The sequence below is a fragment of the Symphalangus syndactylus genome, chromosome X (assembly GCF_028878055.3).
Source record: "Symphalangus syndactylus isolate Jambi chromosome X, NHGRI_mSymSyn1-v2.1_pri, whole genome shotgun sequence".
NCBI classification, from domain to species: Eukaryota; Metazoa; Chordata; class Mammalia; order Primates; family Hylobatidae; genus Symphalangus; species Symphalangus syndactylus.
Genome location: NC_072447.2, coordinates 56,740,781 through 56,750,409, shown reverse-complemented (window position 1 = coordinate 56,750,409; position 9,629 = coordinate 56,740,781). Strand labels below are relative to the sequence as shown.

The following is a 9,629-nucleotide window of genomic DNA, read 5'->3' as shown; positions in this document are numbered from 1 at the left end:
CAGTTTTCTGGTTCTGCTTCTAAGGAGCCCATTTATAATTCTCCATCATGGACTAAATGAGAGGCAAGAGGACACCCAGGCAGGGCCCTTCAACAAGAGTTCTGTGGATTTATCGGTTGTACATTTTGGATTTTGGGCTAACTTTCCCCTGAAAAAAACAGTCCCACTCTCCCCTATGCTCCCTTATCTACTAAGTAAGGACTTAAAATATATATCTTGGAGAAAAATTTCTGGACTATAGAGAAAGTATTGATGGGGTTCAGGATACGCCATCCCAAAATATGACTGAGGAAGACCAGGATATGCTACTCCAAATTACACCACTTTGGCATATTGATTACTTTGAGTTAAAAGAAGTTGAGAACCGGCCAAAGAGGGAAAAGCTTCCCACCTCCCCCTCAATTGCAAACTGTAAAACTCACCTTTTGTAAAGGAAATTTTCGTTAATAAAGGCATCTGTACCAAGAGGAGAACTACTCTGAAAGATCTTTTTTTAATCACCTGAAGACATATCTGCATACCAAGGCAACTTTTATTCACTATGTATTTCCTCCCTTCACCTTCTCATAATCTGCCCCCACCACTCCTCAGATACTCCAAGTCTCTTGTTCTGAGCTCCCATACGTTTGGGAGCAGGTACAACTAGTCAACATCACGTGCAACTAGAATCTCAAATACCAACTTACTCTGGGATATCTGTGATTCAGGTGTTGTTTCTGCATATCTTGAAAAAATTTTCAGTGTTATATTGTCTTTCTAAGCAATAATATTTATATGCTGCAATAAAAAATCCAGTAAAACTCCAAATATGACTTTCTGTTCACTACTAGATATATATATTTAGAGCATTTTAAGAGGTTTCTCTTCTAAAAATGAAAGTGACACTGTGATAACTGTAGGCCTTAGACCTTAGGAGACATTGCAACTTCTATGATTGCTCTCCCTGAATGCTGCAATGAGACTGTCACATAAGGAAGCTTATCTATCCTATTTAAGGATGAGAACCACAGTGCCCCAGCTGATGATTAGAATCAACTGCCAGACATGTGAATAGGGATCTTGGGCCTTGCAGCCCAACTGATGCTCCAGCTGACAACGGTTGTATGAGTGAGCTCAGGTGAAACTAACAAAGGGATTTCCCTGTAAACTTACACACAACGGTGAGATACAATATTTTGTTGTTATTTAAAATTACTAATTTTAAATAATTTTTCAGGTGGCTCATTATGCAGCAATAGATAAGTGATAGAAGCAGAAATATTACTTGAGGCCGAGCATGGTGGTTTATGCTTGTAATCCCAGCACTTTGGGAGGTGGAGGCAGGAGGATTGCTTGAGCCCAGGAATTCAAGACCAGCTTGGGCAACATAGTGAGATGCAGTCTCTACAAAAAATACAAAAAGTACCTGGGAGTGATGGTGCGCACTTGTGGTCCCAGCTACTTGGGAGGCAGAGGCAGGAAGATCGCTTGAGCCCAGGAGGGGAAGGCTGTAGTGAGCCATGATCATGCCACTATACTCCAGCGTGGGCAACAGAGAGAGATCTTGTCTCTTAAAAAAAAAAAAAAAAAAAGGAAGAAAGAAAGAAAGAAATACTATTTGCCTAAGTCAGAGTATTATTTTTTTCAGCATTTTTGTGAGAAGCAGGTACAAGTTGTCCCTGTTCAGCTGAGTCACATGGCTTGGTAGGCAAAATCAGCTGCAACTCTGCAAACATAGTAACTGTGGTATAGTTTTTGTTCAATGAAGACAAATTACCTATTTTATTATCTAAGTGTTAAACCCTTTAATATGCTTCCCCAAAAGTTGTCTGATTGAGAATTTTTTTAAAAAATCATGAAAGAAAACTAGTGGAAAGCATGACCTAAAAAATGCAATGATTTTCTCAACCTGAAAAAATAGAACATTCAAGTATTGAATGAGACATTTTAGTTCAAACTTTGAGGAAGTGACATTTCAGCATAGAACTGAAGGCAGTGAGGGAGTTTGCTGTGCAGTCACCTGGAAGAAGTGGACCAGGCAGAGGGAATAGGAAGCTCATGCAAAGGCCCCAGTTCAGTAATGCACTTGTCATGTTCTTAGTATGATTAACTTTTGATAACTATTTACAGTGAGAACAGTGTAAAATAACACAATTAAAAATAAGCTAAACTTTATGAAATTACTTATTTTCAACATAGAGCGGGATACAAAGTTGACTAATAGAAAAGCAGCTTCTGTCTCACTTTCAATAAAAAAAACTAAAGGACATTGGCTTTAAGTATTTGCTAGCTCAGAATCTGGTTGTAATCTATGTCTCTACATCATTGCCTGGCTCTAATCTCCACCCCTATGACCAACCCAGGTGTCTGGGAGTCTAGTCCAAGTTTCTTGTTCTGAGCCCCTGTAAGTTTAGAAGCAGGCACAACTGGTAAACATCACATACCACTGGAATCTGAAATGCCAACTTATTTTGGGTGTTCTGGGATTCAGGGGTTGTTTCTGCATTCCCTGAGAAAAATGCTCAGAGTGTTACATTGTCTTTCTAAAAAATAATATTTATGTGCTAATAAAAAATCCTCCTGAAGTCTAAATATGACCTCTTGTTCACTAGTAGATGTACATTTATGGCATTTTAAGAGGTTTCTCTTCTAATTTTTTTCTCTTCATAAAAAAGTATCAAATTTATTTTAATATGTAGTTTCATTTTAAAATTAGAGCTGTTGGACAATTTTTGTAACTTAAAATTAATTATCAGAGGTGCATAAAACATTAACCAGTTATTAAATACTGACAGTGGATAAAATTACTGGACCAAGTATTTATAAATGCCAGGTTTAATAGTAAGAAGCTCCAGTTACACTACTTAGCTAGAAGAAACATGCTTTAGGCCGGGCGGCGTGGCTCACACCTATAATCCCAGCACTTTGGGAGGCTGAGGCAGGTGGATCACGAGGTCAAGAGATTGAGACCATCCTGGCCAACATGGTGAAACCCCGCCTCTACTAAAAATACAAAAATTAGCTGGGCGTGGTGGTGCATGCCTGTAGTCCCAGCTACTCGGGAGGCTTAGACAGGGGAATCGCTTGAACCCGGGAGGTGGAGGTTGCAGTGAGCTCAGATTGTGCCACTGCACTCCAGCCTGGTGACAGATCGAGACTCCGTCCCAAAAAAAAAAAAAAAAAAAAAAAGCATGCTTTAGCTCTTCTAGTAATCGCACATTTTTATTTTGAAATAATTTATTCTTACCCAATTACTACTACACCCAATGAAATTTTCCAAATTTTAAGACGTTCTTTACTACTTATGAAGTATGACTTAACTGTTAACCCTTTGAGAGTTCTTGAAACATCATTTGAAGTCTTAAGTTTCACCTTGAACCTATTCGATCAAAAAATATTGGACATTACTACCACATAAATTAAAACAGAGAATGGGATAAAAAACCAAAAGTGGAATCTATATAATCAGCAAATTATGGGATAGGACATTCTATTTCACAGTGGTACTTAACATACGAATAAACTGGTTCTTGGCCGAGTGCGGTGGCTCACGCCTATAATCCCAGCACTTTGGGAGGCCAAGGCGGGCAGATCACGAGTTCAGGAGATCGAGACCATCCTGGCTAACACGGTGAAACCCCGTCTCTACTAAAAATACAAAAAAAAAAAAAAATTGCCGGGCGTGGTGGCAGGCGCCCGTGGTCCCAGCTACTCCGGAGGCTGAGGCAGAAGAATGGCGTGACCCCGGGACATGGAGCTTGCAGTAAGCCGAGATCGCACCACCGTACTCCAGCCTGGGTGACAGAGTGAGACTCTTGTCTCAAAAAAGAAAAAAAAAAAAGAATAAACTGGTTCCAAGGTACTACAGCGTTTGGCATATTTATTGCAAGCTTTAAATGATAGTGTCACTTTTCTCAACAAGTTATCTCTAAGAAACTGGCAGTGCTTTTAGGTACAAAAGCTGTTATATCTAGTAGGCAAAATTCTACGTAGTCAAAATAAAAGAACTTTTTATAAAATTATGTTTTAAAAATGCAGAATGGCTTGATAATTACCAGTTGTCTGAAAGACTAAAATCAGAAAAATGCAGCAATTAGAAGTACTTATTGATTAATATTACTTTGCTTTGATAAAGCCAGAAATGATTCTATTCCAAGAAATAAGCAATAATAAGATATGTGATTAATGTACTGTATCTGTTTTAAGCCAAAGCACACTTTTCATCTCAGAGAAGACGATCCTGACTTTTTACATTCTTAATTTTCTTTACCCAGAACAGGACCCCATTTTAAACCATTATTTGAATAGAGTTCATAATCAAAAGTCATTTTTCTCCAAAAGATATTTTCATTTCAGTACAAAAGCTGCAAAATGGCAAATGACTAAGTCAGTTATAAATAATTTGTACCACAATAAGTGCTAATTTACAAGAATTGTCAATAGATACCAACAAACTTCTATACCCAAGCCTAGAAGTTGCTATAGTAATAGGTTAGAACTAACACAGTTCTTCCATATGGTCAGATTTTGTTTGCTAAATAAGACTGTTATGAAATCGAAAGAAGAAATCTTAATAGGTCTTTCCAAGGCTGCACAATTTTCCAAATTATTTTCCTTTGATTGTAGAGCCTGCACATTTTTTCAGTCCTTTTATAGTTGTTTAGCTTTTGCAATATTTTCTTGATGTTTTTGTTTCTTCTTTTGCTCCTTTCACTGGCCTCAATTGTCTTGGCCAATTTCCAAAACAGTACAGCACCTGCTAGTAACAGTGGCGTAAAGGCCAAAATATCTTTTGTAAGAAAACCATATGGGTCCTTTGCAGCCCATTATACAACATATTCAGCCCAAGCCTTTATATCAAACATCTTTATAGCAGTTTCACTTATTTTTGATTAATGACCTCTCATTTTGTCCTGGGATTATCAGTGAGCCAATCACAATTTTAGATTACCCTTGGTTGTTTGTCTTCCTTAGTTCTACTGTACACTTCTGAGAGAAGGTTTAAATTTGTAAGGGGACCATGTTCACTCCTGCCCTTCAGCCTTGGCAAGTGTGGGTTCCTCATCCCACCATGAGCCAGGTAGGACTTACAGATCCCCAGAAATGTGGGGGTGACACACTACAACTTGTTCTGCCAGCACCAAAGCCGCCATCTCTGCTGTGCACTGGGACAAGAAGCACCGCAGCAGTGGCCACTAGCCTTTCCTACAAACTGCCAGGGTCTCAGACTTCCATTTCCATTTTCAATTAACTAATGTTTTAACATGCCTAGAAATCGAAATAATGGCTTTTAAAAAGAAGTTAATTACTTTAGATAATTTCATTTTATGAAAATATATGCTATGTTAAAAGTTTCAAAGATACAGAGAAGCAAAAATAAGCCAAATGCAATTCTGCTACTCAAATATGCAGTTTCTATTTCATATTATTCTATTCTTGAGCATGTACCTGTCAATAAATATATGATAAAATGGGCTCAAATGCTATGCACTATTTGTAACCCATTGTCTTACCTTATTGATATATAATGAAATTCTATCCTTCTTAATAAAAATATGCCTGTATTATCATTTTTGATGGCTACACATGTCTCCTATTTAACTAATACCATGTTGAAAAAGTTTGATTTTGTAAATACAGAATGGTTATCATGAGGTTGTTTCCATGTTTATATCCATGACTATTTTCAGTTTCTGGAAGTGGTTTAAGTGGACAGTTATTATTCATATGCACTAGCAGCTCATTCCCTTGCAGAGTCATTTTGCTGTACCACCAAAACTCTTTTTAATCCTTTAGAATTAAATTTCTTTTTCAAGTTTTAGAATGCTAAATTCTTTATAATTTAGAACTCTTACACTTCTTTTTTTTTTTTTCAAAGAGATGGGATCTTGCTCTGTTGCCCAAGCTGGAGTGCAGTGGCACGATCCTAACTCACTGCAACCTTGAACTTCTGGTCTCAACGGATCCTTCTGCTTCAGCCTCCCAAGCAGCTGGGAATATAGGTATGCCACCATTTCTAGCTAATTTTTTTTAAAAAACATTTTGTAGAGATGACGTCTCACTATGTTGCCCAGGCTGGTCTCAAACTCCTAGCCTCAAGCAATTCTCCTGCTTTGGCCTCACAAAGTGCTGGGATTACAGGCGTGAGCCACTGCACGTGGCCTAGAATTCTTTTTAATCATTGCCAATAAATAGGGAATAAATTGTGTCTAATTTAAAAATTTGGAATTTTGGTTACTAGTATTGATAAACAATTTCCCACAAATATTAACAATAATTTAATGATGTTGTCAGATATTCAGTACATATTAACATTGCCCCAAGTATCTCAATAATGCCTTCTATAGTTTTCTTTTTTCAAATGAGGGTCCAATCCAATTTATGCATTGCATTTAGCTATTATGCCTCTCCCCATCCTCATTTTTATGACATTGATTGTTGAAGATTTTAGGCCAGTTATTCTATAGAACATCATCCATGCTTGATTTATCTGATTGTTTCTTCACGGAGTAATTTAACTTATCCTTCTATTTTCTATGTATTATAACTTTTTTCTATGTATTATTTTCTATTTATGTATAACATTAAAATCTCAATTTTCGTTTTTTCTTCTCTTTTTTGAGACGGAGTTTCGCTTTTGTCACCCCCAGGCTGGAGTGCAATGACATGATCTTGGCTCACTGCAACCTCGGTCTCCCGGGTTCAAGCGATTCTCCTGCCTTAGCTTCCTGAGTAGCTGGGATTACAGGTGCCCGCCACTACCTTCGGCTAATTTTTGTATTTTTAGTAGAGCGAGGGTTTCATCACATTGGCCAGGCTGGTCTCAAACTTCTGACCTCAGGTAATCTGCCCTTCTTGGCCTTCCAAAGTGTTGGGATTACAGGCATGAGCCACCATACCCAGCCTTTTTTCTTCTTTCTTAGACAAGGTTTTTTGTTTCACCTTTTGTCAACAACATTACCAATGTCAGTGATTAAATATTCCTCTCTTCCCTCAAAATATTTTATTGGTCAAAGTTCTAAACAATTACTATGCTTATTGTTAGGCTCTAATAATTTATATATACACTTCAAATTAGCACATTTTTGTAACATTTCTTTAATAAATTTTGTATTCAAATTAATGAAAATTAATTTAGAGAACTCCCATTTATGCGGTGGGTCCTCAACACATGCCGAATCAGCTCCACACTCCTCTCAAGAATAAGTCCATAATGGTTCAGAATCATTCAAGCTCACTTCAGCACAGTTTCCGTCTCTAATCCCTGTGTTATTACACATTATTGTGTGTATATAATAGATTTGAAATAAACAATGATAGCATGATGATTATAAAAATAAAGAGAGCTTGAGTTACTTTAATTCTGCTGTTTCTGTCGATCTCTGTAAACACTTAGAATTTTCATTTGTGTTTAAACTTTAAAATGATGAAACAGGATGTGAATTGTAAGAAGAGATATTTTTGTTTGGTAAATCTGAAATTTAGTTTATAGATGAAATCATCTTATTGAATTTAAATAATATCATTAAAATTAAAATATATTCATCTTCTTAATTTTTAATTCTTTGTATTAAAACTAAAGACCAAATCAAGAAAATGGTCATTATTATTTATTATTGCATAGTTATTACTGCAATAATGTTATCATATAAAGGAAGGGGTTGTTAAAAAATGATCTACTCCTGGGGTGAAATGAGCTGTGTTGATTCAATACATTATTTTAGAAAATACATCTGCCAAATTTGTGTTACCAAAACACCAGGGGGTTGGTCTAGGTCCCATGGCTCACTGCACAGAAAGTCAATCCCTGAGACAATGAGTATTGCCAGGGAAGAAGGCTTTCTATTTGGGTGATGTAAAACAGAGAGATGGGAGCCAAACCTCAAATCTATTTCTTCAAACCAACTAAAATTGGGGGTTTACATAGCCGGTAAGACATGTAACTACACGTGGGAAAACAGGAAATAGGGAGAGGTAAGGAAGCAATCATGATGAATGAAGGGTCTGGCATCTCATTGTCTGGATGCAGTGATCTGGTGGGTTTCAGTTTCTTGTCTGAGGGTCAGTTTCCTGAGGAAGAAACTAAGATAAGACATTTTGGCCCGTTTCGTTTGTATCACAGTCTAACCACTCACATTAACACTTATTCTATCATTCAGCTATTCATTCATTCAGTACTTATTTACTGAGTCCTACTTTCTGCCCAGTATTATTCTACATGCTGAAGATATAAGTTGGAACAGGAAAAATTCTATGCTCTCATAGAAATTACATTCTAGTACAAGAAACAGAAATCTAAATAAGATTTATAATATAATGCTATATAGTAATAAATACTGTGAAGAAACAAAATAAAGCAGGGAAAAGGAGCAGTGGGTGATTTGTGTGTGAGGGAGTGCAATAGTTTAGATAGAGTGGTCAAGCAAGACCTCTGTGGAGGTGACATTTGGGCAGAATCCAGAAAAAAAGTGTAAGCAAAATGGCCATCTGTGGAAAGAGAATAATAGGTAGGAGGAACATCAAGTGCAAAGACTCTGAGGTAGAATTTTGCTAATCACTTTATAGGAGTAGAAAAGAAACCAGTGATGTTAAAATAGCGTTAGTGAGAGCAGAAGGATAAGATATGGGGTCAGATATTTGTATGGTCTTGTAAGTTAGGGTAAAGGTTTCAAATCTGACTTTTAGTGAATGAGAAGCCATTGGAATGTTTTGAGTAGAATAGGAACTTTATCTGACTTAACTTTAATGGTTATCCCTCTGGTTTTGAGTAGAATAGTAACTTTATCTAACTTACCTTTACTGGAATCCCTCTGGCTTCTTTGTGTAGGCTAGACCAGAGGGGAGTGGGAAAGCAGAGAGACTTTTAGGAGTATATGTTATCTCTTTAGGGGAGAGATAAAGTGTCTTTGACCAGGCAAACTGGGGTGGAGAGGGTGAGACCTTGTTGTATTCTTAATACATTTTGAGAGTAGACCAAAGATGTTTCAGGATGCAGGAGAAAGTTAGCTTATGCAAATTGGCAGGATCACTAAAAGTAAAATTACAGAAGGAGGTTAAATAAAAGAGCAAATCTTTAATGTGACTAAAACTGAATTATTTGGAAGGAGGATCATGTAGCACATTATCATTCAAAACACAATTCCAGGAGCTAATGCAGTGAGAGCTTGCAAATTCAAATTGTTCCCTTTTTTAGCCTAAGCATTCTCTTGCTCTGTCTCTGCAACTCAAATTTGGTTCAGATCAGTATTATCTTTTTGTATCTGACATATATAACAAAATAGTAATTTCCAATTCAATTGCTTAACATTTTTAAAGAAATATAAAATACATGAAATAAATGGCACAAATCACAGGTTTTCAGCTCACAAAATAATATGAGTTACCATCCAAATAAGAACTAAAACATTACCAGCATTCCGCAAGTGATCCCTGTGTTCCTTCCCAAGTGCCAACCCCACTCTCCTCCCAGATGTAACCAATATCTTTTTTCTTAACCCCATGTTAATTTCCTGTGTGAATTTTATATAAATGGAAGCATGCAGTATGTGCTCTTTTATGTCTGGATATTTTGCCCAACATTACATTTATGTGGACAATTCATCACTATCATTGTACATAGCAATAGTTCATTAATTTTTATTGCTATGTTT

At 36.8% G+C, this 9,629-nt stretch overlaps 1 pseudogene; it reads right to left on the bottom strand.

Annotated features, from left to right (window-relative positions):
- Positions 1–4,620: 4,620 nt before the first annotated feature.
- LOC129475141 (small integral membrane protein 15-like) lies at positions 4,621–4,844 on the bottom strand (annotated as a pseudogene).
- Between the last annotated feature and the right edge of the window lie 4,785 nt (positions 4,845–9,629).